A 17,488-nucleotide genomic window follows, 5' to 3' on the forward strand; every position below is an offset into this window, starting at 1 on the left:
ACAGAATCGGAAACAGGCTCCAGGCTCTGGGCTGATGGCTCAGAGCCTGACGCGGGGCTCGAACTCACGGACCGCGAGATCGTGACCTGGCTGAAGTTGGACGCCCAACCGACTGCGCCACCCAGGCGCCCCTGTATTTCCTTTTATGAACACAACATAAAATTGATTATTCTAGAATATGACTTATATTTGCATTATTGGTCGGTGGGAATTACCTTTCCTCATAGAAAAATATGTAGAAGAGAAAAACTAAATATAAATATCATTGGTTGGTTATTTTATGAATAATTGGATTAAGTGTTAAAAATTTAACAATTCTTTAAGTTGAGTCAAAATAGCCTTACATTTAGGCTTCTCCTATGCTTTTCACTATAACTAAGCTGTCCAGCTAAGCTGCCAACAAAATATGTAACTGAAATAAAGAGAATAAGAGTTCAAAAATATGATTTTCTAAAATACCTCTTCCTGAGACTTTTTTGTCTTCCATTGAATGTTCCAGTTCTCACAACTATTATGAGTTGCTCATGCATTTTTTTTCTCCTCCATAAGGAAAAAAGAGAAATATTTTTCAAGCATTTTTCTTCTGCTTCAACTAAGGGAATGATTGGATTATCAGGGTTCCTTCCTATTTCACCTATCAAGAAGCCATGATGTTCAACTTACAGATGAGAAGGTCAATTTTGTTATATTTATGGGTAATATTGCTCAGTTAAGTGAGGACTGAGATAAACATAAGAGTCAGAATATATTGTGTTCTCAGTTATTTAAAAAGTGACCAAATGCTCTCTTAATCTTTTTTTCTTTCTTTCACTTGACACAAACATTTCCTCTAGAAAATGGTCAGAGGAAGGGAAGGCAAGTAAAATTAAATATAATATAAATATGTGTGTGTATTTATTGTTACCATTGTGATACATTTTTAGTTTAAAGAAAGAAATAAATTGGTGGTTTGTGAATTGTAGTAAACTTAAGTAGTTAACAACTTTTTAACTCTGACTCTATTTCAAAACAAAAGTTAAATTATTTGCTTATCGGAGTGCCTCGGTGGCTTAGTCGGTTGAGCATCTGACTTCAGCTCAGGTCATGATCTCACAGTCAGTGGGTTCGAGCCCCACGTCAGGCTCTGTGCTGACAGCTTGGAGCCTGCTTCAGATTCTGTGTCTCGCTCTGTCTCTGCCCCTCCCCTGCTCATGCTCTGTCTCTCTCTGTCTCAAAAATAAATAAAAAACTTAAAAAAATTTGCTTATTTATTTAGTAAATATGTATTAAGTACTTATTATGTTCCAAGTGCTATGTTAATTTTTGGAAGACATAAAAATGAAATAAATAATTCTTGCTTTCATGATACTCACAGTCTAGCAGAGGAAACACCTAGCATGGGAAATCAGTGAATATTCAATATGTATTTTTGCGATAAATATATGTGTAACTATAATGTGATGCATTCTACAAGTCATTCATATATTTGTATTTGTGTGTGTGTGTGTGTGTTATAGAGGCTATAACTGTGCTATGAAGAATGCTGACTATATACCTTATATTTATTATCTTGGAATTATTACAAACAAAACCTTTCTGAAGAGGTAGAAACAGCAGTAGTTTCCTTCTTATTTAGTTAAACTAACCTCTGACAATTGTAATTCTCCATCTTTTGTGAAGGGTCTTGACGACAGGATATTTTACATGACTACATTTTGCTTTTTTAACCTTAGTACCTCTTTCATTACAGATTGAGAACAACTATAATTAATATCTTAAAAGAAAGTCACAACATAATTTCATGGATTTGTTTTAAACTTTTAAGAACTTCTTATTAAAGACTGCTTAGCATTGTTCAGTAACTCTCTTATGCTGAATAGCAATAATCATAGCCAGTTTTAAGTGAACAATTAGCATGTGCCAGCTTCTGTGATAGTCATTTTATATGCATTTTTAATTTCCTAACAATTCTGCAAGACAGAAATTATTATTACCTCTCTCACAATAGGGAAAGTAAGGTTCAGAGAGGTTAATTGAGTCAATTGCTAAGATCATTCTGCCTCCAGAGCCTGTGCTCCTTCTACTATAGACTTGTCACCCCAGAAATCCCCCAAAAGAATCCATGTCGTTCCAACTATAGACTCAATATTATGTTTTTAGCTGTACATCTAAACAGCAAAACATATCCTGCCATCTTCCACCTCTGATCAAATTATGTTGCCAAAACTGCTGAAGTATGCGGTTTACCAAAGTTAAGTGAACTAACTTGTTTTGTTTTTTAATTTTAAGAAGCTAAATAGGACATAGAAATTAGAAAGTACACACCTTCAAAGTGCATGCCAGTTTGAGGACCCACTGTTTTAAACGTTTTTTAAGTCAGAACTATCCTACATCATGAGTATTTTACCCAAATTCTGCTTATTTTAAAATGTGCATTGCTTTATTAAACATTTATTTTGAGAGAGAGAGAGAGAGAGAGAGCGAGCATGAGCTGGGGAGGGGAAGAGAGCGAGAGCGAGACCAAGAGAGAGAATCCCCAGCAGGCTCTGCACCATCAACACAGAGCCTGATGGGAGGCTCAAACCCATGAACAATGAGATCATGACCTGACTCAAAACCAAGAGTTGGATGCTTAACTGACTGAGCTACCCAGGAGCCCTTGCATTGCTTTTTTAACAGTTTATATTAAAGTATAATTGTTGCTGATGTAAAGTAAAACACAATTATTTGTTAAATTGAAACATTATAGCTGCATTTTTTTCACCTCCTACTGATTTTTTAATTATTTATTTTATTTATATTTTTTATTTTAGGAGAGAGAAACAGAGGGGTAGGGCGGGGCAGAGAGAAAGAGAGAGATAACCTTTTTTTAAAATTGTTTTTAATTAAAAAGAGAGAGAGAGAGAGAGCAGGGGAGGGGCAGAGAGAGACGGAGACACAGAATACAGTTAGCACAGAGCCCCTATGCAGGGCTTGAACCCACAAACTGTGAGATTATGACCTGAGCCAAAGTCAGACGCTTAACTGACTGAGCCATCCAGGTGCCCTGAGAGAGACAATCTTAAGCAGACTCCACACTCACAGCAGAGCTTGACATGGGCTCAGTCATATAACACTGGGATCATGACCTGAGCTGAAATCGAGAGTTGGATGCTCAACTGACTGAGCTACCCAGGCACCCCCGGCCTCCTACTGATTTTAAAAAGGAATTGCTTGCACATTTATCTCAGTCATGTGGTTTATTTATCCCATAACACAATTTGATGTGAACATTTGTAAGAAAACAGATTTAAAAAATATAGTTCTTTATAAAGAATGTATAAAAGCTTTAATATCGATTGGCTTTGCAGCCTATCTCAAAATAACACTATACAATTTCAGCAGGGATTATAGTCTTAGAAACTTAACCCTTTTTTGTTCATTTGAAGATAACTTAAAATAATAGGGCATCACTATTTCTAATTCCTCTGCTAACTGTCCTGCATTCACCTCCATATCTATCATGGTAGCTCCTACATGTGCTGATCATAGGTATCGGGTCAAACTCCATTGAGTAGGATAAGTTAATGAGCTTCTCTGTGAGCTATTCATTTTGGCCTTGTCACTGGGATCTTATGTAAGTTTGTAGTCTATTCTCCTGGGGCTCCTCTTTATGGACCTTCCACTGCAACCAGATTGATCTGTCTTTGCCATCTTTAGATTTTTCATATCTGATTGCTGTCTTCTCTCCTTCACACCAGACTCTATGTATCCTCCACTATCAGCTCTTTAAATCTTGCTTGCCTACCCTATTCTAATTGGAATACAGAAACCTTTCACAAGTCTCGTAACATCGTCCTGAATCAACAACTGGGAGCAGTGTTAGGTTAGCAGAGACTGATACCACCAGACTACTTGGCCTCACATCCCAGCTGTACCACTAAGAGATATGCGATTTTGGCCAAGATACTTAACCTCTGTTCTGCTAGGTATCCTTTCTGTAAAATGTATGGATAACAATAGAAATAAAATGAAAAGTGATGTGTTAATATCCATAACATGTTCAGAACAGTGTGGCACATAGGTGGTCACTGAGCTAGTATCAAAACAAAATGTCAAATGGGATACAAAACCGTAGCTGCCTACCATTTGTTGTCAGTTTCACTTGTTGCTGGTATTTACTTGTTGCTGTTTTTCTTTATAATTCATTCAAAGGGCCTTATAGTAAATGGATATTTTCAAGCTAATGAATTTTGAAAAAAAATTAGGTTACTCACTGATATTAAAATAAAAGGGATCTGTCAAAACACTCTCAGAAGGAACTACTCAGGTATGCTAAAGAATAATTATCACCCTCTTCAGTTTATAGAATTGTTCACATGCATTATTTCATTTTAAGCTCGCATGACTTTAAAGTCTTTAGCTTATTTAATGACATAACGGATACAAAATGAGACAAAACTAAAAAAGAAATAGCAACATGGATCATATTACATAAAAAAAATTAACCACCAGTAGCATCTCACATGCAAATTACTATGTTCTTCCGTAGCATATGTGACTGAACAATAATAAATTATGGAAAAGGGAACCAGGAAATAACTGTATCAACCCAGAATATCCTATTCTGTACAAAGGCTCAAAGACATCTCTGGAGTGTCAAAGGCATGTCCTTCAATATTTAACTTTTTCACTCTTTGTTCCCCATCTCAAGTTGAACAATACGTTAATTATCCGATGAAGCGTTATAATTACTCTAACAGTTCCACTCTTACTTATAATTACTGCATCAACACTTTCTTTTTCATATGCTTCAATCTATACCTATTACATTGTCATGATGAAGACACATTAACATTATAATACCGTATAATTAGCTGATGAGCAATTAAATTATTCCACTGCTCTTGTTCTTCTTTGCCAAGAGGTTGCTTCCAAGCTCTATTATCTCCTCTTTCTCTACAGTTTGCTTTAGTGGTTCTTTTCCCCCAAAACAAAGAGGCTCATAAGCTGCATTCAAAGCATTTTGATTTCAAATTCAGAATGGGTAAGTGCTCAAGTCGGTGTTGGTCGAAGAACTAAATTGGCATTACAGACAAGTTTAAAATTATTTTCATTTTCTTTCTATGATAGAAAGAATTGCAAATCTGTATAACACAATAAAACACTGCAGGGTCATTCTTTCTAAATACCGATTTTTTTCACTTGTTATTTAAAAAAATAAAATTCTCTATAATTTAGAAGATAACTGTCTAAACTGTATTAAATTCTATCTGAAATAGAACCTTCTTGAATTATTTTGTAAATAATTCAAATTGAGCTTTAAAGAGGTGAACATATAATAAAATCATGAATCATATAATAAAGTCAGGTATAACTGACTATAACAGCATGCTGCCCAGTGAAAGCAACCAGGTATCTGATTCACTGATTCCTTCTTTTTTCTCTTTGCATGTGTTTATGCCATGTATAAAATAATAATAATAATAATAATAATAATAATAATAATAATAAATCATCTATCCTTCTGACTTATCCAACAGGCACTAAATAAGTTTTCCCTTATGTGCTCATGATCCGTCTTTGTGATTTTAGTCTTTGTCTTGGTAAGTTTCCTATGAGAAAACAGATCTCTCTCCTTGACTGAAGAATTATTTTAGCCCCAATAAACTTTAGAACTAATTGGACTACAATTTTAATGGCTCCAACATACTTGGTGTCCACATGGTTTAATCACTGCGATGGCTTGCTGCATCTATATGGCACACTAGCTCAGTTGTCGTGTGGTTCATATTTTATATGAGAACTAAATCTTTCTTAGATAATGACTTTGGAGTAACATTATGAGCTATGAAAGAAAAGTGGAATTCATTTTAAAAGCACGGCCTCTTTCAATAAAATGACTTTTGTTGTCTCAGTTTAGTTTCCTTAGCCATGAGGCAGAGGACAATCTATCGAATACACCAGTCTCATATGCGGGAACTTGCCTCTTCACCAAGAAAAGCCACCAGATGGGCCCTGCTAACTTCAGAATGCTATTTAGGATTATTAGTATCAATATACTTGAAAAGTAATGATAAGCAAGTTACCTCTGTCTTGATACAGGCAAATGATTTAGTTCTTACTTAAGTGACAACTGCTTCAGTGATAATCCTGTGATGTTCAAAGTCCTTAACCGTAATTTGGTATTTTTAAACTGAAAAAGACTCATACTTTATAGAGGTTCATTGTTTATTTTGCTTTTGGTCAAAAATGATGTGTCAACCTCTGACAAACTGTGTGAGTACTGCCATTTGTTTTTGAATTCTGTTATGGGGAAAAAAAAGTTATCTAACTAGAGGTAGGCTGTACTTTATATCAAATATAACTTGGTCTAGTGACAGATATTAAAGTTCAAAAGGTATCAAAATGCAATCAAGACTAACTCATTCAGGATTTTAGATAGAATGCTAGCTAGAATGACCTGAGACTCTCACTCCAAATTTATTAATACATTGTAGATAAGAATCTTATATTGATTTTAATAATTTATGCAGTAAAAATGTCTACTATTTTCAGTTCTCATAAATAGGGTTCTTAGTACATATGTTAAAAGCAGAAGTAGCTAAACTTTGAATCGGGCCCTGCTCCAACACTTACTACCTGTGTGACCTTGAACAAATTATTTAATCTTCGTAAGCCTATTTTGCAGCTATAAAATAACAGCAGTACCAATCTTGTAAGGTTACTGGAAGGATAAAATGAGAAATTTAATGTAAAGCACTTAGCACAGTGCCTAGCATAATGTAATCACTCAATAAATATTAAATAGTATCATTATTCGCTATTATCAGCTTAAAGGTTATTTTTCTTTCTCTTCTTTGGAAAACACCTCATACAAAGTTTATAATCATCAGGTGCTATGATTTCTCATAAAACATTTTATATGGAAAAGATTGTAATTGTTTTTAATCCAAGTGTTTTATGGGCACTTTCTAGGGACATACATTTAATTAGTGCCCAAGTTAGTGCTATGTGCAGTGCCCCCACTGCCAGTACTTTATTTAAGAGTTCTGTGAAATATGCATAATTGGTGATAGTCTTTAAAAAAACATATTTTAATCATAAACAAAAATTACAACCTGAACCAAAATTTGAATTTTATAATCACTTGTAGCTCATTTGGGCTCTTGTAATTAATTCTTCAAGATATAATATCAACAAGTTAATTTTGTTCTATATAAGAAAACACAATTTCTATTTTCCATACCAATTTTTCTGCCACCCTTCATCACGGAAGTTCTCTTTGCTAGTCTACTGAACTGTCCCACTTTTAAACAGACAGCACCATTATTACTTTCACAATGAAAGTAATGCTTCTGGAATTTATTCTGCTATATTCCAAATTGATGTTCTTATATCACAATAAACTTTAACATCTACTGGCTTTGAAAATTCTCTTCCACATTCTCTTGAAGACTACATAAATCTTCAACCCCTAATCATAAAACTTTTGATGGTAGCATTCAATACTTCAAAAATAAATGCAATACTTATGATTTGCTATTGCTATCTGGAGGAACTTGTTTCCATATCCCCTAAAACTGATGCTCTTATGGTTAAGAAAAACTCTCATATCCCTAAAGCCTAATAATAGAAACAGGAAACACAGATGCTCCCAAATGAAGCTGGTAACACTATATATATTTTTTTTCTTTCCTCCTTTCTTGCCAGTACCAACTGTTACCTGTTTGGGTGGGAAGCTACAGAGATTGACAAGGCTCTCCAAAGTAGATAGGAATTAAAAATCAACAGTTTCTGGCAGCAATGTGGTCAAAGATCTAATAATACGCCTTCTTCAGGGCATGTGGGTGGCTCGGTCAGTTAAGTGTCTGACTTGGGCTCAGGTCATGATCTCATGGTTCATGGGTTGGAGCCCTGCATCGAGTTCTGTGCTGACAGCTCGGCACCTGGAGCCTGCTCCGGATTCTGTGTCTCCCTCTCTCTCTGCCCCTTCCCCACTCTCTCGCTCTCACTCTCTCTTACTCTTTCTCTCTCAAAAATAAACATTATTTTTTTAAATAAGTCTTCATATTTTGTTGTTACCAGTTATGTAATAATAGTAACATAATAGCCATCCAAAGCATGGTAAGTAGTATGGCCCTCATTCAGTTTCCAAATCCCATCCCAAGAAGCATCTTCAGAAGATCCAAGCTACTACTGAAGATCTGGCCTCAGGCAGGGTTAAGTAAGAGTGGAGAGTACCTGGAAATGTGACTTGACAGTGCCAATGTGGAAGGCAGATAAGAGTTAGGGTTGACAGATGAACATGAAAGGTGCCTGTCTCTCTTATAGATGAACCACTGCTGCATCCAAGAATAGCTTTTACAATCAAAGCAGTCTGCTGAAATAACCAAGAGTGACAATCAGCTCTTAACTTCAAAAGGGAACTTCACGTTCTCTGATGCTTCATTTACAAATGTCCAGTAGTATTTTTCAGACAGAGATGAGTACTTGTGGCTACTTTACTAGCCATGAACAGAGATGTCAAACTCTTATACTCTGCATCATCGATACACTCTATGGAATGAATAATTGTAGACTTTGTGGTATTCAGGGATTCTCTGATCTCAGCTACCACATCTCACCATCTACAGTTTGCCTCTGAAAAAGATTTGGATAAATAACTAAAGATAAAACGCCCCAATGCACATCATGTTTTCCAGACATGTGAGATAGAGGAGAGAACCTAAGAAGGGTAGTTTTGAATAGAGATATGGAAGGTCTAAAAGATGGAGATACCTACTTTTTATGAGACATGATGTGGAAAAAAAAAAAAAAAAAGGAAACAGAATCACAGCAGATCAGTGTTGCAAGAGCCCTAACAGAACAAATTAACTCCCTCCTTTTAGGGAGGAAGGAACTGAGGCTCAGAGAGGTGAATGCCATTAACCACATTTGCCACATAGTAAATGGTAGGACAGCTGGGAGTTCAGTTTTCTGACCCTAAAGCAATAACTAAACCAGTAAGGGAGTATTTTGCTATTTATAATTAAATGTGTGCAGTTTTGAAAATAAAAAAGTTAAACATATAAGAGGGTCTAGATCTGACACTTAATGACTCCTACATAAATTCCCTTTTATGCATTTAATAGTACCTGGAAATACTGCTGATATTTTTTTTATCATTTATTATCATTTTTGCGAATTAGTATGATTGCACTATAAAGAAAGATTTTGTATTACAGACCAGTGATTCTTATATTTTTTCCATCAAATCACCTATTGGACGTTGCAAAGCAGTGGGAAATTCCACAGACAGGAAATTTGGAGATCATGGCACAAATTTGTAAGGTCCAACAGAGAAATTTCTTTAAAGAGTGATATTTCATCTTAAAAGAGTCATGAAACATTTTCTATTTGCTCGTTTTCATGGGAAAATAGTGTTTTCTTCCAAAAGTTCTGGGTAAATAAGCGTTCCAAACATGTACAACTTTTATTCTGCCTAACATCACAGAATGTTGCATATTCTCAGGAGTTCATATACCTTTCATGTACTAGTTATAAGCTATCTCCCTTTTGCTTTAGAAACCTATCATAGAAATAAATAAGCACAAAACCTCAATGCAAAATAATCCATATATAAAGCCCCTTTTCTGGTTCTCTGTTCCACGTAACAATTCTTCTCAAAACAAACACATAATTTTAAGGAAAGAGAAAATTTACGTTTAAGCTTTAACTGCATATTTTAGTGTTTTCCTACAGTAAAATAGAAAATATGCTTAATTGCATACCTCTAACATTCCTTAAACCGAAACAAAATCTACCTACATTTCCAAATCACCCAGTATTGTTAAAGCTCAATATTTACTTACGTTGAATAACATACATCTATCAATTGACTAATCAAACCAAAAATACTAAATATTCTCTTTAGTTTCAATAGCTCACCTAAAATGGATTTGGGCAGGACAAAAGTATAAAATGCATTTCACAAAAATCATAGGATTTTTCAAGAATGGAAAAGAACCTTAATCTTCTCATCCTTTCCGTCTGCCCATGCTCGAAGATTCTCCACAATGGTTTTTTTTTTTTAATGTTTATTTATTTATTTTGAGAGAGAAAGACACTTGGGAAGGGGCAGAAAGAGAGGGAGAGAGAGTACCCAAGCAGGCTCTGCACTATCAGGGCAAAGCCTGATGCGGGGCTCAATCTCATGAACTGTGAGATCATGATCTAAGCCAAAATCAAGTCTCTCTCTCTCTCTCTCTCTCTCTTTTTTTTTTTTTTTTTGGAAGCTTAACTGACTAAGCCATCCAGACACCCCTCACAATATTATTTTTTTAAACAAATATTTACAGGAAGCTTGATATGTGATAGTTCTAAGATAGTATGTCCCTGTTTATAGTGTTCTGAGTTTATAGTGTTCTGATAGTAAACATAAGTATATAATAAGTAAAGCATGATAGGTTTCTGCAGAGAATTAAAACAAAGTAACATAATGGGGTTGATGTGTGGAAAGGGGGTTATGTTTTATTGGGTGCTCATGAAAGTCTCTCTGAGAGATGATACTTAAGCTGAGCCCTAACCTGACAGGAAAGATGTGATGCATATAAAATCAGAAACGAAAAAAATTCAGGAAAATAAAGTAACTACTTTTCAAAGTTCCCAGGACAGGAATACAGAGAGTGCCAAAAAGCTAGAGCAACATGGTTAAGGAAGAGCAGAATGAAATCCTGTACAATTTCATTATTTTACAAAAGGGTACAGAATTTGGACTTTAAATACAATGGGAATGTTGAGTATTTAAGTAATGGTGTGATGGCACTATGTCCTTTATGTCACTATTTTAATCTTAGTAACAGTTGTGTAAAGTAAGGATTGTAAAAGTTGTGGCTGGAAAGTATGGAAACTAGGATAGTGGCCCATGTGGTTTGGACCAGGGTGCTTGTAGGAGAGCTGGGAACAAGTACACATGATTAGGACATGTCTGGGGGGGGGAAATCAATGGCACTGGCTGACAGTTTGCATAACAGTGGGTGAGGAGAAGATAGAAATAAAAGATAATCTCTAGATATTTGGCTTAAGCAATTGAGCTGGCAGAAGTGCCATAATCTAGAGGAAGTAGAGGAAACTAGGGAATAATTAGTTGGCAGTGGGAAGATGGAAGTTAAGAATTCTGTTTTCACTATATAAATTTTGAGATCCATATTTCATACCAACATGAAGATGTCACAGAAGCAGTGACACATTTAAATCTAGAGTTGAAGGGAGTTGACAGGGATGGAGAAGTATATTTAGGAATCACAGCAGACACCTAAACCACAGGACTGAATGACATCGTCTAAGGTAAGTATGTTGACAGAAAATAAAATACATCTGGGACACTTCAAAATGCAGAAAAGAAGAAGAGGAAAAGGTTCCAGTAAAGGAAACTGAAGCTGTTTAGTATATTTTCTTAGAAAAAAATAATGGCATAGTTAAAGTAGAAAAAACAATGTTTCTTACGTATATTTAAATACATCACATATATACAAATGCAAATAAGGGTTCAATAAATATGTGTAAAGATGTGTATGTATAAACACATGTGCCATAAGTATTCACATACCAAGTGAATTATTTGGCCAAAATAAACGCACACACGTATGTAAAACACAGACAAAGAACACACCCCTCCTTACTGACTACCCATGTGTTTCTTGAAGGCTATCTGCAAACCTTTCCCCCAGAGATTTTTTTCCTTGGTACTTTATACTAAGTAGTTCTACCGTCTCTAGCCTGTAGAGCTGGAGTTTCACTAGCTCCTCCTTCCATTTATTTTTAAGAGACAGAGAGAGTTTGCAAATGGGGGAGAAGGGCCGAGGGAGGGAGAGAGAGAAAGAGAGAGAGGGAGAGAGAGAGAGTCCCACACCACAGTCCCCACCCTCAGAGCAGAGCCTAATGCAGGGCTCCATCCCACAACCCCGGAATCATGACCTGAGCCAAAATCAGGAGTCAGATGCTCAACTGACTGAACCACCCAGGCACCCCATCTCTCTCCATATCTTCATCTTCATTATCCCCTTCTAGTTTGTCTTCTCCACCCAACCCTAACATTTCCATCTTTTGAAGATTACACCCTTCTCACTCAACTGTCTCTAAACACAGTATTCAAATTCACCCTCATGCCTCCTTGTGTGTGAGCAAATTCATCAGTGTGCTTAAAGGGATGCAGACCTTTTATTTTATTAGAAGCACTATTCTACCTGTTAAAGGATGAAAAATGGGCTAAGTCCTTGTAGGCTTATCTAGTATGGTTGGGTCAGAGAGTCTCACACATTCAGAGGAGCTTTCAGAGTCTAACAAAAAAGTAATTACCTGGAGAATTATGTTTTTCCATCAACTAGAATTTCTGTCAGTCGATGAATACAATAACTATTCAGGTATTCCATTCTGATTATTTAAATGTGAACACTGATGGCACCAATGATTTTGCTTCGTCTCTTAAGACATGGAAAAGTCTGAAACAGCAACTCTCCTTTTCCTATTGTACTGAATTAAATACATTTTTTGTGAGACTACATCATTGTTATTTTATGCAATTAACTTTTTTTTGATAATGAAATATGTATTACTTCCTCAAATTTTAACAATTTTAAGTATGAGAAGAAAAATGAAACTAGTTTTATGAAAATATATTATTAACTATAGCTCTTAAATAACACTGTTAAAATACGTATTTGACACCTTTCTTCTTAACTTCCTTAATCCTCTGAATAAAAAGTAAAGGCATTTTCCCAAATCAGACAAAAACAATATAAATATAAATCTCTTAGCAGGGTAAGTGCATCACATGCGTCTCCTGTAAGTTAGTGCAATGTATATATAATCTTTTTAGTTGGTACTTCTAATGGAAATATGGAATATGTTTTGACATCATGTTTTGTTAGATATAAAATAAGAAAAGCCCATGTGGGATGATGAAGCAACACAATAAAATGAATTAATTAATTGAAGTGAGAGAATCAGACTATAAAGATAAGGCCCCCAAGAGTAACATAATCAAGAAGAGAATTTTGCAATTCCATAAAAAATTAAGAAAAATCATAGATGATTTAATTAAAAAACATTAGAGAAGAAAACTTTTAAAGGTTTGGAGATAATTATCTAGATTGCACTCTATATTACACACCTTATAGAAATACAAAATAAAACCAGTATCATGTTTTTACCCAATTGGAAAAAGTTTAGCGAGTGTGTGATATAATGGATATTTTCTCAGTCCTGGCAAAAAAAAAATTTCAGCACCTCTCTGGAAAACAAATTAACTTCATGTATCCAGAACCTTACAAATGGCCATATCTTTTGCTTTGGTAATTACACTTCCTCAAATATATCCTAGAAAATATTCAACAGTAGATATAAAGAATTTTATACCCAAGGATGTTTTCCCAACATTATTTGTAATTGTGAAAGTTTGAAATATATTTAAGTAAAATGTTGGAATTAGGTGCATCTATAGACTAGAATATTATACAGTCATTATAGATGCTTGAAAAATTTTTAAGGGCATGAAGAAATATTTATAATATGAAGCTTAATTAAGAAAATTAGTAAGCTTCTCTGAATATACATTATAACTTGCATGTGTGAGAGAAACAGACTTATACCAATGAATTGGGGAGGGGCAGTAAGTTGCAGGTATTGTTTATAATCTATTGATTTCTAGATATTTCTGAATTTTTAACTGAAGATTTATGTATACATACATATAGTGAGAATTTTTTTAAGAAAAATAAAGTTAAGAAATAATGTAAATTTCCATAATGGATATCAAGTAAGATAACGCCCAAAGTAATTCCCAATGGCTTTGGCAAGAGGTAAGCAAACAGTTACCAAAAAAAGGACATTTCTGGTCAGGTGATAAAAGCAGGAGCTGGAGTTACACAGTTGGAGAGCAAATGCAGAATTTGAAAATGGGGACAGTTGGTGAGTGTGGCCCTTTTATAAAACTTGGCCATGAAGAGCAAAACAGATACAGGTAGAAATGTCACACCTGTGGTCTAATTACACAGGACATTCGATCAAGTATGGGATCTGTCCTCAAGAAACATAACGTTTTACAGGGTTTTCCTCTCATATTTATTCTTCTACCAAAGAGACTGGGAAGTGTGACCCAGCAGTTACCTTTCAATTCCATACTTTCTGCCTAATTTGTTGAGGCTTCATATAAACAACCTTGCCTTAAGAGTTTCTCTAAGTATTCCCCCATCACTAAACCTCTCCCCAATTTTGACTCTAAATTATACTATATACATGTATCTTCAGTGCTTCTAAAACATATTCCTTTTCTTATTAAGGCAGTAACTGTTGTGCATACATTTAAAAAATAAACTTTTTCTCCAAATTTGTTACATTACTTTAGTTTAAGGAAAAATAAGGAAAATTTAATATGAAAAAATACCAAAAAGAAGAAAGTAGTTACCTAGAACACAAAAGCAGTAAGCTTCATGATGATGATAATTTGGATCTGACACAAAAGCAAAGACAACAAAAGCAAAAAATAAATAAGTAGGACAACATCAAAGCAAAAAGCTTCTCAACAGCAAAGGATATCATTAACACAATGAAAAGGCAACCTCCTGACTGGGAGAAAAATATTTGCAAATCATACATCTGATAAGGAGTTAATATCCAAAATACATAAAAACTCATAGACCTCAATATAAAAAAAAATGATTCTATTATAACATGGGCAGTGGAGCTGAATAGACATTTTTCCAAAGAAGACACACGGATGGCCAATAGGTACCTGGAAAGGTGTTCAACATCAATAATCATCAGGGAAATGCAAATCAAAACCACAGTAAGATATCACCTCACACCTATTGGAATAGCTGTTATCAAACGCCCAGCTATAAAATAATAGGTTAGGTAACATACAGAATGGTGACCAGTGCTAAAAATACTGTACTATATATTTGAGAGCTGCTAAGAGAGTACATCTTAAAAGTTCTCAACACACACACACAAAAAATTGTAACTGTGTTTGGTGATGAATGTTAACTAGACTTATTCTGGTGATTGTTTCACAATATATATAAATTTCAAAGCACGTTTTATACCTGAAACTAATATAATGCTATATGTCATCTAAATAACAAAGCAAAACAAAACAAAACAAAACAAAAAACACAAGATATACTACCACACAGTTGTTTGGGTTGATCATTCTCAAAATTTACTCAACAGAAATCTATATTGAAGAACTATAGAAAATCTATATTGAAGAACTTCATTACATCACCTAACACCCTTGACTTTAAATTGTCTTTGTTGACAATTCAGGATATTGTATAATCAATTCTAGCTACAAAGAACTTACAAATAAATGGCATTATTTAGTTTTTCTGACCTAAAATATACTAGCTTTTGCTATTAATTTAAAAACTAAGTAACCCAAATATGTGTATGCTTATATTCATGTCATTTAAAAAAAAAAAAAATTTTCAACGTTTTTTATTTATTTTTGAGACAGAGAGAGACAGAGCATGAACGGGGGAGGGGCAGAGAGAGAGGGAGACACAGAATCGGAAACAGGCTCCAGGCTCCGAGCCATCAGCCCAGAGCCTGACGCGGGGCTCGAACTCACGGACCGCGAGATCGTGACCTGGCTGAAGTCGGACGCTTAACCGACTGCGCCACCCAGGCACCCCTTCATGTCATTTTTAGTACAAGAAATGGACATTTATCTCATTTGCTTCCAATAAGTGGGTTAGGGTTGAGGATGATGGGGAACAGAAGACATTGCAAGAGAAGTTCTCATGGATGAACAGATAAAATTATTTGAAATTATAAGACAAAATATTACCTTTTTGGTATAGAATAGAGTGGTCAGTCTGTGAATCTTTGGATAAACTGATTGTAAATATCAGCTCATCAAATATGTTTTATAAATTCTTCTCACACTCAATACTCTGTAGATTTCACAATTCATGTATTATATTCTTTATAAAATAAGGAAAGTGGTTTACTTAGAATCTATGAGCACATGTCTATGCCTTGATTTTAAAGATAATGCAAAACTAATATTTAGGTAATCAATTACCAACCAGACTCCCTCATTTTGTGCATTTATGTAGACCCACCAGTGTTGTCTGTCTTTTAAAAAAAGAAAAAAGGTTTAACTCAAAATTGAGTTGACCCAATGGATGAGTGAAAACAATGCAAAGAAGCTGAGTTATCTTTTAATGTCTAAGAAGATTTCTCCCTGAAATATTGGAGATTTCATTTAACTTTTTTTCTTAAAATAATATGTATACTCTCTTAATAAAGTTTTTTTTCATCTTTTTTGAATAGTCAATTTCATTACCAGTGTTCGGTATTGAAAGTCAGTCTCAAATGGAATTACTTGGGAAGAATTGTGAGGTTACACTGCCTAGCAAGAATTACCACTATATTTTGCTGTCTATTTGGATTACAGATGCAAGGTTCTATAGATGTAATTTTCAGGACAGAACACTTACATTCTTCAGCATACTACTTTAACTCAACAATCACTATATGCAAGGCACTGGTTTAAGACTTAGAGAAAGATACAAAGATAAATTAAGACATGTTCTTTGCCTTAGTGTCAATCATACAGATTATTCAATATCAGTAATTGATTCTTTAGTGCAACAGATTCCTTGAACAAAGATAACCGTTTTGCATTTTGCATGTGATAGGGAAACATTTTATCAGAAAAACAAATAATAATTATTAATCTGTTAACCACACATCTTGCTGTCACATTCTGTTTCCTCCAGGAATGTATAAGCTGAGGCATATGACAAGGACTCCTAGACAACAGTATCATAGAATACATTATACTATTTTCAATATTTCCTCACAAACTATAAACTAACACCCATTTCCTTTAGTTTAGCATTTAAAAACCCTTTACATTCTCACCTCAACTTTCTTCGAAAACCTCCACTTTGTCTCTATATAACTCTGGCTAGGAACTCCCTCTTCTGAACAACTCTATGTCTTGGCAAGTTTGTCCCATTTATTCTGTTTTTCTAAGTATCCAAACACTATTTACTTTAAAAAAAAAAAAAAAAAAAAAAAAAAAAAAAAAAAACTAAGTTCAGAACTACAGTCTCCACAAAGCTTCCCTTGATGACTGTAGCCCATGATACACTTTTTCACTGTTTCTTTTTGTGGGTTTTTTTAGCAGATGATTTAGAACAGAAAGAGAAAGAATTATTACATCTCTGAATTTTTTTGATGCTGAAACTTGATTTTCTTCTTTTATTTTTAACTGTGATAAAACACATATGACATAAAATGTACAAGATCTTAACCATTTTTAAGCATAGAGCTCAGAAGTGTTAAGTACATTCACACTGTTGTACAGCCAATCTCCAGAATGCTTTTTATTTTACACAATTGAACCTCTGTACCAATTAAATGACAATCCCCATTCTTCCCTACCCTCAGCCCCTGGCAACAATCCATGGTACCTTCTGTCTGTATGGATTTGCTACTCTAAGCATATCATATAGGAGGATGACATGGTATTTGT

At 34.6% G+C, this 17,488-nt stretch overlaps 1 protein-coding gene across 1 annotated transcript in view; it reads right to left on the bottom strand.

The window, feature by feature from the left end:
• Positions 1-17,488, bottom strand: part of ERBB4 (erb-b2 receptor tyrosine kinase 4) — a 710,253-nt gene that overhangs the window by 612,994 nt on the left and 79,771 nt on the right. The window lies entirely within an intron of this gene.

The sequence above is a fragment of the Panthera tigris genome, chromosome C1 (genome assembly GCF_018350195.1).
Source record: "Panthera tigris isolate Pti1 chromosome C1, P.tigris_Pti1_mat1.1, whole genome shotgun sequence".
NCBI classification, from domain to species: domain Eukaryota; kingdom Metazoa; phylum Chordata; class Mammalia; order Carnivora; family Felidae; genus Panthera; species Panthera tigris.